Here is an 18,998-nt window from a genome sequence, read left to right as displayed (position 1 = left end):
CCATGTTATATTTAAAAAGCATTGTCAAATGGTGGGGAAATATTCTTGTTTCACTAACATTATTTAGTCTATATACTTTATATATTTCGTATATGATTTTACTAATGCTGCTTTTTATTGCGAAAATAATTACCGGAAACGGATTCTTGTTGTGGCTAATGATTCTGAGCTAACTTCACACCGGTCATTGAAAAGGGGGCCGGACTCTAGTTTTCTTCCTACAAAACCCCCCAGAGTTAACAACGAATAGCGTTAACTGGGACAGAAGGAAGTAGGTTTCAGAGATTAAAAGTAAAAAATAAAAAGGTACGGAATCTTCCGATTTTGCTTTACACTTTAAAAGTGTTTGTCATCGTCAAGTTCACCCCTGCTTCGCTGGAGTCGCTGAGGACAAGTGACTGGCATCGATAGAAGACCCACAACGACCTCTTAACATGTTAACGTTATGCCAGTATTTGTCAAAGTTCGCAAGGAATGGTTGCTGCCATTTAAAATCATCCTGAAATATAAAGAGCAGCAAAGCTGGCCCGCTGTCTACAACTGCTGTCCGCAGGGAAGTGCTCGTGGTGAGTTAACTTAACGTTACCTCCGCACTGTTTGCGTTGTCTCTTGTACGGGTTCACAACGCCAAACTTCAAACAGAAATTAGTGAAGCTTGAGTTACTACAGCTTTTAGCACACTTGCATACATTGTAGAACAGTCATCGACATATTGCCTTCATTAAAACATACCTCTCCTAAATTCGGGATAGATCCTATATCAAAAGCACAAATACTCTTGATAAAAAATTACTTTAGGAATTGGTTCATCTGCTTTTCTCATAACCTAGCTAAATCCACAAACTAGCGTTCCGCCAATGAGTGGGGCCAAGCGATGTCAGAGCAGGAGAGAAATTGTAAGTGCCGCTTAGTGAATTATCTCTAAGCCGAATTTTCAAGAAGAGTCATTAGAAACTTTAAATGCCCTTACTTTGGCTTCATCTGTTATATAACCATACTGACGACCAATAAAGTTCTAAATTAATAGATTTTTTTTGTTGAGTTTGTTAAAGCATCTTTAACACAAGAACTGAACGTATAGAATTGAACGGATCCGCATCAATTTTTGCATTTCACGCAGCAGTTGAGCTCAGGCAGGTTGCTTTAATGAATTGTAATGCTTGTCAAAAGTGTTGTTCTACAGAGTAGCCTATGGAATAACTGCTGAAGAAGAAACTGAAGTGCTCACCCCATTTGGGGAAAATATTTCACATAATGTAGGCCTATAGACCATTTAAGTTATCAGATGACATTAATTCATATATGCATGGAATGTCCCAATCATATTTGAACAAACGCATATCGTCAGCTCAAATTTCTAGTTTCCAAAGTGCGCTACATTTTACTGTATGAAAATATACTGTAACACCCGACTGTAGGCTAAATGATAGGATGCCTGACTAATTTAACAAAGACAATCTATTTGATTGGAACACTAGCAGTAACTATAGTAGCCACACCAAGGGAAAGAAGTAGCGCTATCAGATTCCATTAATGCATTAGAACTTCTTAAATAGAACGTATCTTTTAAATAAAAAGAAATAAATCAGTTTTATTAGTAGAATAAAGGGAAGCAGAGGAGAATAAACCCATCTACATTTGGTGCATCGAAGGTTGGGCTCCGTTATTATAGGATAATATATGAATAAGTAGTATTTGAACCAGATAGTATCGTCTAGGGGTTAAAAAGCCATAAAAGAATGCTCTATAATGGATAATACTTCATATTGGGAATTGTTTTCCTTGTGATAATCACTGACCGGAAGTCATAATTCAACCTTGTCTTTATTTACAACTAGATCACTGAATAGTCAACTTCTAAAAGTACATTTGTAATCAGTAATCTGTAGTAAGTTACATATGAAAGTGACCCTCTTAGCCCTGCCTATTCATCCGTCTCTTTCCTCCCTCGGGATGATGGTGGGTTTGGTTCCCAGGCAGAATGAGTGTGCGGAAAAAGCTTTCACAGTGAGAAAAGTGTACCTTAAAAAGGCATTAGCTTGTTGGTTAATGTACCTGTTATTGGGGGAGGGGGGGGGGGGATATAGATGCCAAAATTATCCAGGTGTTCTTAGATCATTGCCTCTGTTGCTCCATACCAACACGTTGTGTGAAATCAGGAAATTATTAACATTATCCAAACCTGTAAACTCTGTGCAGTTGTTGTAAAAAGGTTTGTGTGTGGATGCTGTGATTTTTAGCTGTTTACATTTTTCTGTTGGACCCCACCATCACTTAATTTGAAACTCTAATTTACTAATCCTGTGCTACTTAAAGTAAAGTTTTTTTTTTTTTTTTTTTTTAGCAGCAGAGCCAGATATCTACTCGGGGCATTCAGATGTTTAAGCCATCAGTTTGTCAATCGGACAACTTGATGTAGTCCTTTTTTAACTTGAATGCACAGCAGGCATTGTTGCAATCCAATGCTGCAACAGTAGTTTTCATGTTGTATGCTGAAAATGTGTTTCTGTAGAGGCTACACAGGAAGTCCTTTTTAGTTACCGGGTTGTTTGTGTTGATCCAGGCCTCTGAGCTCTTTGTGTTTGAGGAGGGGTCTCCGGCCTTGCATGGCTGACCTCAGGGTTGCCATGGAGACGACAGGAGCGACTTCCTGAATTCTTGGCCCATCCCGAAGTACATTATAGGGCAGGGATTTGGAGTCAAACTCAAAATTGGAGTGGAAAATAAGGGAGGGAGGCAAAGAAAATTTTATTTTGGATAGAAATATTGATTTATTAAAAAATAGAATTATTAAAAAACAATGTAACAAAGTAGTACATTTTAGAAATCAAAGACAAAGCAGTAGAGCCATATGGAGCAAAGTTGAAGAAAAAAAAAAAAATTGTCCATGTTAAATCCAAGGGGGTAAGCTTCGCTTCAGAACTCGAACCTCCGATGGCGCCATTTTTTTGCTACAAAGGTATCACCTCCTGTTAGCATTCCACTGACCGCCATTTTTTTTTTTACGTCACTTGACTGCGAATAACTTTACATCTGAAGCGTTTAAAGACTCTATTTGTCTATTGTTTAGTTCTAAAGAAACACGACAATGTATAAAAGGCTCCATTACCTTGTACCTCACGTTATGGCTCCGTAGCAGACGTTTTTGTAAAAATAGGCTAACGATTGTGTCATAACCAAGTGACTTACTGTCGCACAGTAGAGGAATTACCGTATAGTACAGGAGAAGCTTGCAGGCACTTTCGACTTACATTAGCTGTTTAGGTTTAATTGCTAATGTTAACTAGCATGCTAGTTAGCAATAATTAGCCTGTGCCTTTGTTATCTCCTTACATAAACCTACACTCTCCGTCTCTGTAAGATTGGGAATGATTGAGATTTCTCTTGGCACAGCTACCAGAAGACTTACAACTTTCAGACAGGTTGCTCACGTCACATTTACGTTGTCTCTCTCAGTTGGAGGCTGCGCAGTAAAGCAAGGGATCACCGCAAAAGTGCTTCTAATATCCTTCACTGGTCTCCGTCCAGAGCAACGGGATCTATTGGTCCATTATATATATGTCAATGGTTAAATCCCGACTCAAATATAGTCTGTCTCAGTAGTTACCTGCTAGGCTAGCCAGGCTAGATGTTTCCCCTGCCTTTAGCTAAACTAACAAGGCTAATCACCTCTCGGTTCCAGCTCTGTACTTAGCTCACAGACATAAGAGAGGTATCAATCTTCTTATCTCACTCTTTGAAAAAAAGTATTTAACAATTTCTTTGAACCTAAAACAGTTGACAGTTCTCACAGCAGAAAGAACTAAGTACAAATCCTTGAACTATAGCATGTGTATGTAGCTGTGTCAAGGAAAATCTATTTTTTCATTCAAGTACCCCTGACCAGCACAAATAATTTTTGGTAGAGAAAAAAAGCCTTGAAGCCATCGGTTTCTGGTTTACTAAACAACAATATTGTAACTGAAAAAACACTTAAGTGCTACATTTTAAATGTTTAGAATTAGGAATTATGCATGACTCATTTTTTTAAATTAACTTTTTAATGAAATCTTACGTACCCGCTGGGGTATGCGTACACAGGGTTTTTCCTGGCTCAGAGTGGGCCTTTGGGGACACGCATATGAAGGCAGTGTGGGGGTCCTCCCATGATTTAGGTCAAGAAAAACACAAAATGATGGTGGCAGTTAAAAATTTAAAATATAATGGAATATAATGCAGTAAAGAAAGTGGGCTTTGGCATCCGACTACACTTGACCACAAAGTCCAGTTCACTTGATTAGTATAAACGGCTTAACGGAAACTCTTTTCCAAGGTTTTGCCACGCTTTTCCTTTGGCGCTGGCTAAAACGTCTTTGGGTGGCGCCAAAACTTTCCCTATGCAGGAAAAACCCTGCATACCCCCATTTGAGAATCGCTGTGTTAGTAGGCGTTAGGCACTTGTTAAGAAAGACCCGGGGTTTATTATCAACTTTTCCGACACCGTTGCTAAACATAGTTTCCTGCAGGCCCCTGGTACTCTGCACCTGAGGGTGTTGAGGGACATTAACCCGCTGTTTTTGTTCTTTTAGGAGTCAACCGTGTTAATAATCAGAGTTCTGGTTTCATGGGCCACCGGCTCAGTTAGTATTCAGCACCCTGATTGGAATAACCACTGGTCCATTAAACTGCTGACAGAGACTGATATACAAGGTCAACTAGAGAGAGAGAGAGAGAGAGAGAGAGAGAGAGAGAGAGAGAGAGAGAGAGAGAGAGAGAGAGAGAGAGAGAGAGAGAGAGAGATGCACGGAGGAGGAAGGGACAGGGCAGGATCTGTGCTATCGGATAAAGAATGGACACTTGTACGCAAACTCCAGCTACACACACGTTAAAACACAAATCCAAAGGTTGTACTCACTGGCGGGTGTTTTTAATTAAGATTAGAAAAAATCGAATTATGAGGTCAAGGGCACAGATTACACTTGTTTAACCTGGATCCAAATATTAATGAACAGTAGACTATATCAATCTCAGTCTGGTGATTTAAGGAGGATGGTTGTTAAAGGAAAAGTGGAAAGTGCTTGAATAGAGAAGTCCCTCCCCTTCTGGTGTCCCACAAGGATCCTTATTTGGGAGAAAAAAATATGTACGGTAGTCAACAGCAAGAGACAAATATTTTTTTCCTCATCCTGATTGTGCCATGACATAGGATACTTGCCAATTTTTAAAAGTTTTTTAAGTCAACAAAGTTGCGGTCTACTAAGTGGACTACATCTCTTGTCTCACACAATGTACGTCGCCTTGCTTGCTGGCTAGCTAAATTTACAAATGTATGTGTAATTCGTGGGAGATTTCAAACTGGATAAAAAATGTTGTTGTCTGTCTCTAGCTGTTAACTACCGTATTTTTATTTATTTTTTTAGGGGAAATTTTGTGGAAAATCAGGTTGTTTGACATCAGAGCCATGGAAACGTGTGAATGTAAAATCCAACATGAGCAGTAACTAATGGAGTGGAGGTACAGCTTGACCCTGCACAAACTCAGGTACTGAGTCACCAATTACACTTCAGTTAGGAGTCAGAAACTTCATGGTGAAGGTGATCGTGAACGTACAGTAGAAGTTGTATATCTTGTGTGTGTGTTTAAGAAAATGTTAAGAACATTTTTGTCTGTTCAAACACAAATCTCAAAAGTGCTAAAACCTGTTTGACAGTCATTCAAACAGTAAGCAAGCAGGCTCTGGGGCCCTGGAGCAGTTACTGCTTTGCCTGGTTGATAATCACACATTGCAACTAACTTCCTGCCAAGTCTAAAGAAGAGTGAAAATAGATGAGTTTAACAATATTTGCTAATTGTCTCCATAAAGTTACCATAAGAGAAAATAACTGGTAAAAAAAGACCCTGCAGACTGACTTTGCAGACAGGAGTTTGGTGGCTTTTTCATCAGGCAAAATGCCCTTTATATCAGGTGAGCATCCACTGAAATATTACATACTTTATAAATGCTCATATTCAAGTGCAAAGAAAGTGAAGTGGTTTACAGTTCAGATTGGTTTGGAATAGAGAATATATAATATATAAGAGAATATATTTTAGTAGGCCGACACAGAAGTTAGAATCTCCCTGGTTCCCTAGGCATTTTATAGATTTATAATTGTTGCAGAAAATAGCTCTGAGGCAAACAAAAGCTTATGATACTTGCTCTCTTTGTTCAGCAAGATCATCTTTACAAATGAATACCACTTTTATGATCTTTGAAGCGTAAATGCAATCGCCAGAAGTAAAAAGCGAACATTAGGCTGTAAACGAAGTACACCACGGTCGCACCACCTCTAGCTTCCAACTGACTTTGTGTGATCGGTTTGATGACGTTTGTAGACTCATTTAGCCACTTGTTAGCAACCGCCTTTTTTTTTTTTTTTTTAAACGTGTACAAGCTTTAAAATCTAGGAGTGGGGTATTTACTGATGTATTTTATGTCGTAGAACAAAATATTAAAAACTCTTAACTTTGTTTTAACAACAGACATTATTTCAGACATCTAACCAAAAACCCATTGACTGCCAGTCGAGGGAACCGGAAGTGCAAAAAATGCTAACTCGTGTCCGGGTTTTAGGACACAAGTTTTTTTTATACTATAAGCACGAGCTACAAGACATGGATCATTAGCACAGAAACAATGTCACACATGGAGACCCGAAAAAAATGATTGTAATCCAAAAATCAACGACTAACTACAGCCAACAGAATAAATTAATCTCTCGGTGCGGGACTTCAAAGGTTCACTTTAGCACGTTGTATGTATGTATGTATGTATGTATGTATGTACACACACACACACACACACACACACACACACACACACACACACACACACAGATTGGTAGTGCTACCTTTTCTTAAAATCTAGACCACATTTTACTTAACCCTCCTGCTTCCTTATGCAATCTCAATGTTTGTCAAAAGGTTTTCTCTTCACTACATTTCTTTACTAACCTTAAAGGGGATACGTTCAAGATTTGAAATCCACAGTTTGGGTAATACAGTTGCCAGCACTTTTAAAGAGCACTAAATAACATTGTGTTTTGTTTAATCAGGACTCAAACTAAAAATGTAAAATTAAAAAAGAAACACAAAAAAACGGTTACGTAATGTACAGTTTAAACAAACAAGATGCAATGTGGTAATTAGATGTATGTTTGACCTTTTGGACAGAGCCAGGCTAGCTGTTCCCCTCGCTTGTAGTAATTATGCCTAAATCTCAGTTTAGCTTGATGTTTAAGCCCTGTCAAGCTAAATGATCAGCTAAACTCAAAAATATGGCAGTGGTCATTTTGTTCCCAGCTTTAGAAAAAAAGCAATCCCGTAAAATAATGAATGTCTTAAAGACTCTTCTTTTAAGAAGACACTAATTGGGCAAATTTCAACTTTGATAATCTGTTATTTATTATTTAAACTGTTTTTGTCCAAACCAAAATGCCACCTTTGTTTTGGCAGTGAGGCGTTATTATGGATCCCAAGCAACTTCTAGGCAAGTCCCGCCCTATGAAGCAGCCTGATTGGTTGGGGTTAGGCATTGACCTAGAGTAGTTAAGGTTAAGATAGCCAACTGGTCAGGGGATAGGACCTGAACAAATCGGGTTACATAACCTTGCTTAAGAATGGATGTTCTATGCTATTGAAGGGCGGGTCTTACCTAGAAGTAGTGTGGGTTCCATAATAACGCAGCAGTGAGTGGTGTCAAGAGTTGAGATTGCATGGAAGCCAAACTGAAAAAGTGCCTCTCAGTCATGCACTACCAGGTATGTACTTTTGCTGATAAGACAGGCCCCATTAAATAGCCTGATTTTTGAATAGCATATCGTGTTGGCATTCACAGCATACAATAGAGAACAGCATGAATTGTTGCCCTTTTATTCAAACTACAAAAAAAAATGCAAAATGCAACCATATTTCTAAATACTAGCAAGCTGTACGAAGACTAAACTACTTTTCATCTATTTAAAAAAAAAAAAGTCCATGCATGTCTCAGAATATTGTATTTATGGACTACACACACACACACACACACACACACACACAAATCCATTTTGCAAACACAGCATGATTTATTTCTATTATTTTTGTACAGCTAAAACACAAAACTTTCATTATTTCAGTCAAAAGTGTAGATTCAGAGCGGTAGACGCTTTGGCTGTGTCTCAAACCGCCTACTACTTCAGACACTTAGTTTTAAGTATATATTGTAGATAACGCAAAAAGTCAGTGCACTGAAAGTACCCGGATGACCCCCTGTCAAAAAGTTAAGTGTGGAACGATGGGCACTACGTGCACTAAACGGGTGCCATCTTGACGCAGCGGAAAGGGGAGGGACCAGGGACGTCGACCGGTAGCTGATTGGACAAACGCGTCACATGGGTCTGGCTTCTCCCAGAATTCACAGCCGAGCATAATGGTGGCTCATTCAGAATACGATCTTGTATTTTCCGAAAATAGTTAACCAAAACGTGTTTCTGAAAACCTTTTTAGCGAGAAATAGGCCATGCAGTTGCTGAATCTGTCTTCATTTCAGATCAACAAAGGTCAGTTTAATAGATTTTCCTCAGATTTTGAGTGGCGGCGGGACGAGCCGACCGCTCGTCATTTCCGGTAAGTGTTTTAACATAAGTGTTCCGTTTGGGACAACACTAACCATCCAAAGTGGGCACTACGGCAGTAAGTGGTCAGTGCACATTAGCAGTATACTGACAGAAGTGTGCGGTTTGAGACACAGCCTTTCTGCAAGGTCTAGAAGTGTGTACACCTGCTTTTATTTTTTTTTACTTTTATTTTTCCTACCTTCCTCTTCTGTCTTCCTTCTCTCTCTCTCTCTCTCTCTCTCTCTCTCTCTCTCTCTCTCTCTCTCTCTCTCTCTCCCCCCCCCCCTCCCCCCCTCTCCCTCTTTGCTCTGTGTGTTAGTCGGTTGCCAAGTGCTAAGAATCTGGGGAATGCAGGATTGCTATGTTCAGAGAGAGAGAGAGAGAGAGAGAGAGAGAGAGAGAGAGAGACTGGACATACTGTGAATGCACTAACAGTGACGTAAATATAATTTCCTAAAGCATTATGTTCTGCATTGTCAAACCATCCATTAGGCTTTTTTACAATAGGCTAGCTGGATTTAAGAGCATTCCTAATACAGGACCACAAGTCAAGGGCTCTCAAGGCTTCAAAGGATTACTTCAAGGGCATAGCAGAGGTTTGTCATTTCAGTTAGTATCTTTCAACTCTGATTTTCTTTCGGCCACTTTGTACTGGAGTTAAAGCAGACTGACCATTTTCAGGCGCAGAGGTGAAGTAAATACTAAATTATGACAGAAATCCAAACACAGGAAACAGTTAAACTAAACTTTTGCTAAGGGCTTGAACAAAAACAATGGTGTTTGACGCCTGTACTAAGCTAGCTATATGGGAAACGGCTGTTTACGTGCGCACGATGTGTGTCCACACTATTGTGTTAGGGCTGTTTTTGTTAAGAAGGAAACCTGTTAGATTAGCTTAGCACAAAGACTGGAAAAGGGGAACCCGCTAGCTTGACTCAGTCCTAAGGTAACAAAATCTGCCTACCGGTTAGCAAGCGGTTAGCAGTAAGGGAGGTTTACCTCCCTTAACCACTATGTATAATTAGTGTCACAGAGCTGCTAGCGCTACCATTTTCCACCAAAATTAGTGCATATATGCAGGTCTGTTAAACGCGGAAAAACACGCTTAAAAATAGTCAATAAACTCCTTTCCTATTGCCAGTAGATGAGCAAGTCTCTATTTTCTTTCTGGGGTGTCAAAGTCCTTTGTCCATTTTAATGAATGCCATTTGTAACATTTCCCACTAAAGACAAAAGCCAGATGTTAGTGGGTTTTTTGTCCAGTGGGAAAGAGGCTAGAGCAAAGACGTTTGTTGCAGTTGTTGGGACTACAAAAACACGTCCACACGCAGTTTTACAGTAGTGTTACAGCTTGGAGCTTCTTCCCCCACCAAAAGATCTTTAGCTGAATGCAGACACACACAAAGCACATTAACGGGACGACAGACAAGATTTGTTTTTGGCTGTCGTCAAATTACTCACGCCGACGTTTGTCAGTTTAACCTGCGGAAGCGGCGATCCGTTCCGACTAAATGGAGAATCTGAAAATGTTATTTTGCCAACCCGGGTGTCAGAACAGGGTCCCTTTCATTTACAACATTAGCAGACTCTGTATAGGATTGGCTCGGGACATCGCTACTGAGCACTCTGGACCTGCTCAATCATAACATGCTCTAACCCGCCTCTGCTAGGATGTTGGTCAGCTAAAATAGACAGGTTACATCCCATCCTGGGTAGTAGCCAATGTCAGGAGCTCCAAGTGGCTTTGCAATTCACATTTCATTTAGCTGTAGTACATTACAGCTAAATAACCCAGTAAAAAGCGCTGCTTGCTTTACAGTAGCTTGACACTTCAGTCCTTTGTTAGCGAAGGAGAGGGAGGGAACGGGGGAGAAATGACATTCCTGTCTTTATCTCTGCACAGGACACACGTGATTACATGCTCTCTTGCTCTCCAACTCTATCACACACACACACTCTCTCTCTCTCTCTCTCCTCTCTCTCTCTCTCTCTCTCTCTCTCTCTCTCTCTCTCTCTATTAGGGTTGGGCATCGAGAACCGATTCCTAATCGGAATTGTTTCAAAAATTACGATTCCATCGGAATCGTTTCTTTATTGTAATCGTTTTGGAATCGTTTGGAGGATTTGGTTTCAAATCCGATCATCACATCCCAATTTAACACGCGCAAGTTTGGGTTTCCGTAGCGGCCAGGTGCTTGTTGTGTTGCAGCCATGGAGAACAGTAAGTGGTGCTCTAGTGTGGCTTTATTTTACGTTGAAAAAGCTGTAAAACCGCAAACCACCTTTGAATCAAAATAAAACTTTCCTCTTATTTGTGAAAATAGGCATGTGACCCGTTTCAACTCCACCCCTCAAAGAATCGGAACCGATAAGAACCGGAATCGAAAGGAAGAATTGGAAGTGGAATCAGAATCGTTAAAATCCAAACGATGCCCAACCATACTCTCTATCACAAACGCACACGTTATCAAGAGCAACTTGTGAGGCCCATGCCATCCTTCAAACGTGTGTGTGTGTGTTTGTGTGTGTGTGTGTGTGACCAGGAAGTGAGCGTTTGGGTTGGGGGAGCAGGGTCAGAAAGGGCACTATGGGAGTCCTCCACATTCATCTGTGTGTGTGAAGAAGTAATTAGATTGGTGTGTGTGCATATGCTGAGCTGTGGGAGTGTGTATGATGGCTAAACAGAAAGGCTGGGTTGTGTTTACATGGTAAATATGTATGTGTGTGTGGGCTGGGAGTTAAGGTTGTGGAATGTCACATGCTGATAGAATGCTTACTGGACAACAAAGCCAGGGAAAGAAAACCTATTGGAAACCATTAACTCTGCTGGTCAGTGCTCAGCACTAAGTCTGCACTTTAAAACCGAAAGAATGAAGGCTACTCTCTAACACTGAAGTGTATATGGGCAGGCCTTGTGCACCAACCTGCTGTTCTTGGGTTGCAGTGGTATTCAAATTCCAATTATTAAAAAAACAAGACAAAAGAAATCTTTTTAAATTCATCAGGAGAAACCTTAGTTTCTATCAAAATTATGATTCTCTTGCATCTCAAAAATAAAGACTGGGGGGGAATCCTCCAATTTGTAATGGACAGCACCAGTATCATTTTCCAGTCATCCTGTACTTTTGTTTGATGGATAATTCCTCTCCAGCAAGAACTGGGTCTGCAAATCTGAGAATAAGAACAGACGGCAGATAGTGAAAGTGACACAGACAGGATGCATTCACTGTAGAGGAAGGTCACCATGTTGGAAGTGGGACAGAAGCTATTTTTTTTTTTCTTTTCAGGAGAGTTATGTAATTCTGTTCTTTTAGGTCAGTACTGTATGTCGGTATCCATTCTTGTATTGTTATATGTTAAATATCTTGGTGATCATAACATATTCCAATGATGTTGATGATTTGTGTGTGTTTGTTTATTCCTAGGTGCTGTATCGTCTCCAGGCCGGTTGGCAGTCAGGGCTACTGTAAACATCCTTGACTGGAAGCTGGTGTTAGGTTCTGGGGCTTTCAGTCGGATGTTTGCAGCAGCCAACTGCTAGTACCATCGCTACGCTTCACTTGCTGTATATGTCACGTAATATGTGTGAGGTCATTGACACCACCATTGGCACACACCTGTACTGTAAGTATAGTGACTGGTAAATCAGAGAATAGTTACGGAAGACAGTGCCCCTCGGGCCAGTCACAGGCGCGTTATGATGGATCCCACGCAACTTCTAGGAGGGACCCGCCCTTCAAAGCAGCCCGATTGGTTGGGGTTAGGCATTGACCTCGAGTAGTTAATAGGGGTGGGTAAAATAATTCTTAGATGCATCGCGATTCTCTCTAGAATGATTTGATGCTCGACTCTTAATCGAAGAAAAATAAATGTTTTTTTATTTAAAAGTTTTATATATATATATATATACACATACATACATACATACATACATACATACATACATACATACATACATACATACATACATACATATACACACACACACACACACATGATCTAATAAGACATACTTGAAATAATCAGGCAAAACACATAAACGCTGTTCATCTACTTTATCACATCTGACCACCTCATGTTTCATGTTCTAAGAAGCCAGTTATCCACCTTCAAACATGACTGAGCCTCTGACATGGAAGATTACTGTGAGAGAAGGTGACTTGCACAAGCATGTTTAAGGCTTAAGCATGGAATGACTACAAAACAAAAACCTCAGTAAACAAAACATTTCATTAAAACTTGTGTGACAAATATGTCAAAATCTAAGCTTTGTCTAGGAAGTGATTAGCAAACTCTGAGTAGCAAACTCAGAGTTATATGTATATTTTTACCTAAAAAAAAACGTAAACTACGTCTAAATTTCAAACCGAGCTACTGAATTGTAGTTAAAAAAAAAAAATACATTAATAATTCCCAGTGACTTAGGCCTGGTGGGGGAAAACTAAGGCCCGGTGGGCCACCAGGCTTGCAATACACTGGGGTGAAATCCCTGGAAGATATCAAAAAATGGTAAGATATAAAAGATAATTAGGTCAAAAGAAAATGATGGTTTTACACAAGCTGGGTTTTATTTTCATATTTCGGCCTCAGTTATGATAACGTTGTCCTTACCAAGTATTGCTGCAGCTATCAATTATTTTAGTAGTCGAGTATTCTACCGATTATTCATCGATTAATCGGATAAGACATACTTTTGCTTGCTTTAATGAAGAGCAAAAGTAAACAGTGGTTTGTTTGGCCAACATGGCATCGTGGTGTGCTATCGCGAGAACGTGCCGTGCTATCGCGAGAACAACGTCAAACGTGTGTAAAACACGACGGTGACCAACGTCACACGCTTAGGAAAATAATAAACTGTTGGGTTTAGGAAAGAAACATTTGGGAAGGTTTACATTATTTTTTTATTTTTTTAATACAAAAAAAACAGTTGAAAAATGCCATACGCGGGACGTGATCCTGGCTTTCCTGGGTGAAAGTCCTGTGTTTTACCCATCCGTGGTCTTGCGTCCTTTCATACTACTCGTAACGGCGAAAATTCACACGTAATGTAGTTCAATGGCGGCCGAACGGCGTTGATAAACACGCCGCTAAAAAAGCGTCCTTGATAACACGCCAAAATGGCATACGAATTGGCGTATCATACATTCGCCACTTGATGAGATCAGTCTGGTTTTGGATTTTATACCGGACGCACCAGGCCAGAGCTCCCTCGTCCGCCAAGTCTGCCGGGTGACGCGAAACCGGGGGGACACCCGCCGGACTCGGCGGATGGACTCTCCTCTCCACTAGCAATCATAATGATTTTACGTTAAATGATACACACAGTTTAGCAACAAAACAAAATGCTGTGGGAACATGAAGTTTTTTTCCTTTTTGGTTTTGTCTCACTAACCTGGAAAAAGTGTTTAAACAATAACGTTAATACGGTGTGTCAGGGGAATACAACGTCTCCTGCAGCGGGGAGTCAGAATAAAACGGCCGTGCTAAATGGAAGGGGGACGTAATTTAATGTAGGCTACTGACGTACAACCACATCACGCAATCTAAAGTTATTTTATGAATGAAATAAACCTATTGCATACCTGAGGGCCAATTCGGGGTCAGTTTTGAATCCTTTACAATCCCGTGATTGTCTCCATCTGTTGAAAGCCCAACCGAGTGTGTGACTCAGATTTTGTCCGTTGTCTTTCATTTCCCCTATCATAGTCCCAATCAATTCTGCTTGAATGAACTCGTGCGCCGATATTGACAAAGTGAAACTTAATCTAATCATGGGGGATGACGCAACGCACAGCAGAAGTAAATGTGTACCAACGAGACAAAAGCAAAAATCGCAGAAGAAAAACTAGGAGGAGGATAAGGAATGTGGTTCCAGGAAGAAACGGCTGGCAGTGATAGTTGTCTCTAGTCAGGCCCTTCAGTTCCCAGTGGACGGGAGCGGCTTCATCCTCTCCGGAGAGACGAGGACAGGGAAGGGGGCGGGGGGGTGATGGAAGGAGAAGGAAAAAGCGATGTTTTTCCTGACTGAGAATGGGCCTTTGGGGGGACTACGCACAACAGGAAGCATTTGTGGACTGTGTACAGTAAGGCAGGGAGTCTGTGTTACCTTATTTGACAGAAAAATATGCATTTTCCTGTTATTTCTGACAATTTGATTAAAAAAAATGTAAATGAAACCCCAATTCCACCGGGAGAGTCCGGTACAGCCTGAATCTGGACGACAAAACTGAGCTTATCTGTCATATTCAACTTTATGTTCTGCTTGTGCGGTTTTATTTAAAATTTATTTTTCATTTTGGTGCTGGTGATTTTGGTGATTTTCCTTTTAGGGCTGGCTAAAACCTCTTTGGGGGGACCGCCAAAAATTCATCCACACAGGAAAAAAAAACCTTGGAAAAGGATAAAAGAAAAGGAGCAAGATCGGAGAAGGAGATTGGAGGGACATTAGGGTGAGGAAGAACATGCGGGAGAAGAAGGTAGAAGAAGAAATGGAAGGAGACACAAATGGTTCACCCTGAATAGTTTGGTGTTTATTTGTCTCCCCCCCCCCCACCCCCCCCCCGTCATCAGTAGGAGCTGAAGGGAAATGGGTGTAACATACACTACAGGACCACAGACAGGGAAGGAAGGAAGGAAGGAAGGAAGCATTCTAATATTACAGACTCCCCCCACCCCTCACATTCATCATATCATGAATGAAAACATGCTGTGCTTCTTGCAGTTTCTGTCTAAACAGTCTCAGCATTCCTTCTTTGGTGCTGGAAAACCCAGGAAATAGAGTTGAGCTCTCCAAAAGCTTGTCTGCATGGAAAGAGGCAGTCGAACCAAGCAGCTTATGATGCAGCAGTATATTTTTTTGCAGCTACATTATTTGCAATGTAACTTAACACCAGTGTCAGTTTATTTGAAAAAGAAAGAATCCATCAGATTTCCTGTCAAATCTGTCTCAGTAGGGGAAAAACGGATGTGGGTATAGAGGTGTGTTAGTTGGTAGGTCTACATACACGTATGTGGAGGTTTATGCCTCGACGCAGAAGGTCCAGGGTTCAAGTCCGACCTGTGATGATTTCCCTTTCTCTCCTCTTTCATATCTAGCTGTCCTATCAATTAAAGGCGGAAATGCCCCAAAAAATAATCTTGAAAAAAAACAACTGGGAAAATAAAACTCACCTATAAGCAGGGTTATAGGTGTATAGAGGAATTTTTTGTTAATTGGGGTTTTATTTACTCAAGCATAATATATTTTTTTTGTTTATCAAATTGTCAGAAATAACGGGAAAATGCTAGCCTAGAAATCTTAGACGCACCCTAGCGGCAGCAAATGTAATTTGCAGCCAGGGGGGGTCTAGGCACTCTCCGTTGGCTTGCGAGCTGGAAAGATCAAACTCTGGTCAGGCCAATCACATCGTGTATACTGTTCCCTGCTGAGAACAGCGGTCTTCTGGAAGACTTGGAGTTAAGCTTTTCTTTGAGAAAAGAACAAAGAACGGCACTGAAGTCATTCTTAAAAAAAGGAAGATGTGTTCGGAGTTTTGCCGACCGGATACGGCAAAAGTTTAATCTATCAACTGCCGTGCTCTGCCTGGTTGGAGCGCTATCCTATTACGTGCAGAGGAAATTTGAAAGACAACCGTTTATCCCGCCCCTCGGATTGAGCCCTGTCAATGGTGAGTTCCCAGACCCAACATCTTGATGTGGGTCTGGCTTGTCAGGCTAGGAAAATGCCCTTTCTGAGCCAGGAAAAACCCTGTATAAGCATGGCTAGACACCACTTTTACTATTGCAGTTCCCAATCTGGGGGTGGAGGGTCCAGAGAAGGTCGCTAGACTGTTTATTAAACCCAAAGAACTGGAAGTGTAATAACCTCCATATATGTATGTATATAGTGCCACCTCACTGTGTTTATTAGGGGCCCAATCCTGAGGGGGCATGGGAACCGCATTGCCTTGCAAACTGACTCTATTGTTTTCGCTAGGATTTTTATTATTATTAGGGCCCTAGCGCCGACATCGGCGAAGGCTCAAAAATGGCTCGCCAGCGCCCCTTACAACACTTTAAAAATTGAGGCCCCGCAGTACGTTTCACGTAGACATATACACTCACCTAAAGGATTATTAGGAACACCCTACTAATACCGTGTTTGACCCCCTTTCGCCTTCAGAACTGCCTTAATTCTTCGTGGCATTGATTCAACAAGGTGCTGGAAGCGTTCTTTAGAAATGTTGGCCCATATTGATAGGATAGCATCTTGCAGTTGATGGAGATTTATGGGATGCACATCCAGGGCACGGAGCGCCCATTCCAGAACATCCCTAGACCTGGAAGACACCCCTAAATGCATTGAAGCAGCTGTCATGTGATTGGTTGATTAGATAATTGCATTAATTAGAAATCTTACAGGTGTTCCTAATAATCCTTTAGGTAGTGTATGTATCATGTCAAGATGTACAAAAAAGCTCATTGGAGCCATGTCCTAAACCCAACAGCAAGTCGGCCATTTTGAATTGATTGTACGAAATTAGTGCGTTTTTGGATATTTCCACGTCCCACACGGACACACGCGTACATACAGATACGTCTTGCTTTATTACATAGATGAATGGGAAATTTGTTATTGCAATTCACTACAGACTTTGGAGCTCGCACTTAGTGAAATTTCCTGACATTTGCCTCTCCGCCTTCGTGCATTGGGTTCTGCTTTTGCGTGCTGCGCTTTTGTGGCCTCCGCAGGTCATCAGGGGCGACTTGCCCCAGGGGGGGACTCACGCCGGGGGGAGGCTTGGACCTTTTTTTTTATTATTTATTTATTTATACTGTCAAACTGAGAACTGCTAAACTGTGTTTCTTTGTTGTTGAACAATGAAAATACAAATCTATTCTAGATAAATCATTGCAGTCAAAGACAAAATATATTTCTGACACAATAATCTTTACTTTATCAGACTTAATCTAATATTTTCTATTGAATGAATGAATAATTTCATCTTTTCAAGCCTAAAAGCTCAAAGATCATATGAATATGAATATGCAGCCTATGACTGAGTGGTTGCAATTAGACATTGCTTTGTTTTTAAGGGTCACAGACCAACTAAATGTTGGGAAGCAGTGCATGAAAGGTATGTTTTACATAGTTCTTCCTTAATTTGGTTGAACTGTTTTAAAAAACAGTGTGTGCCAAACAGAACACAGATGTTAGATGTTAGTGTAAATTGAACCTAGGTCTCCTCGAAAACAAACCAGATCCAGATCCACTGTCTGTGTTACTTCACACTGGTTTCTGTTCTGAAGACGTCCTCAGGTCTTGAATGTTTTTTTAATTAATTTTTTTAGAATATTAACATTAATGTCAACTATCTTCATACATATACGGTGTAAAGTTGCCCTTTTGATCTCTGAGATCCAGGAAGTGTAAACATCCTACACTCTCGGCGTCTGCCCCCTGGTGGCCGGGAGTGGGAATGTTTATACTGCCTGGCTCAGGAACTCAACCAGCAGCTGAGAGGAATGCTATATGTTGTATTTTTCTGTCAATTCCCATTTCAGTGCAGAACGCAGATATCATACTGTTTCACACAATGTAGTTTAACCAGTACATTTTGTTTACGGGACTCCCACAATGATCCTGTAATCCATGCATTTGTGTCTCCCCGACTTACTGCAATGTCTTTTTATTTTTTTTTTTTCTGGTCTTCCAAATTGTGCCACTAGAGGCCTTCAACTTGCTCAGAACGCTGCAGCCACAATCCTGACAAAAAGTAGAAAATATGATCACATAATACCCGTTCTGGCCTCTTTTCACTGGCTCCCAGTGCAAGCTAGAGCTGATTTTAAGGTTCTTCGTTTAACATATAAGGCCCTGCATGGACTCGCACCACCTTATTTATCGGAGCTTATTACACCATTAGGCTCGCATTGCCAGACCGGGTCTGGCTAGTCCACACAGCAATCCAGGATGGGAGAAAAAAACATGCTCTGGTTTATTGGCATTTCTTTAAACCAATCACAATTACAATCGTCGAGCGGAGCCACGGTGCCGCTGTAAAATAGCCTCGGGAAGGAACTTGTTTTGGTGGAACATGTGTACGTTTAAAGGTTGTTTCGTTGTGCAACCGAAAACTCTGATTGGACAGATAGTCTAGCTAGCTGTCTGGATTTACCCTGCAGAGATCTGAGGAGCAGTTAACCATAGTCCTCACAAATCCACCGGAGTTTAAAATTACGACTGAAAGAAAGCTGAAGGAAACGGACATCCTGCTGAAAAGAGGGACATCCAGTGGATTTTCCGGCGGCAACTGAGCAATCCCGGGAAGTGAAATGTCATGGATATAGATTATTACACCATATACACCGGTATGTGCTGACCGCTGGTCATTCCCCTAGTGA

The 18,998-nt window shown here is 40.9% G+C and overlaps 1 long non-coding RNA gene across 1 annotated transcript; it reads left to right on the top strand.

Moving 5' to 3' along the window:
• Window positions 1-249: 249 nt before the first annotated feature.
• On the top strand, window positions 250-12,540 carry LOC120547575. The gene is made up of 3 exons (XR_005637081.1): window positions 250-566; window positions 5,400-5,520; window positions 12,041-12,540. It is a non-coding gene; the product is annotated as an uncharacterized LOC120547575 (long non-coding RNA).
• The last annotated feature ends 6,458 nt before the right edge of the window (window positions 12,541-18,998 follow it).

Source organism: Perca fluviatilis, chromosome 19 (assembly GCF_010015445.1).
Source record: "Perca fluviatilis chromosome 19, GENO_Pfluv_1.0, whole genome shotgun sequence".
In the NCBI taxonomy this organism is placed as follows: Eukaryota; Metazoa; Chordata; class Actinopteri; order Perciformes; family Percidae; genus Perca; species Perca fluviatilis.
This window is presented reverse-complemented; position numbering and strand designations above follow the sequence as displayed.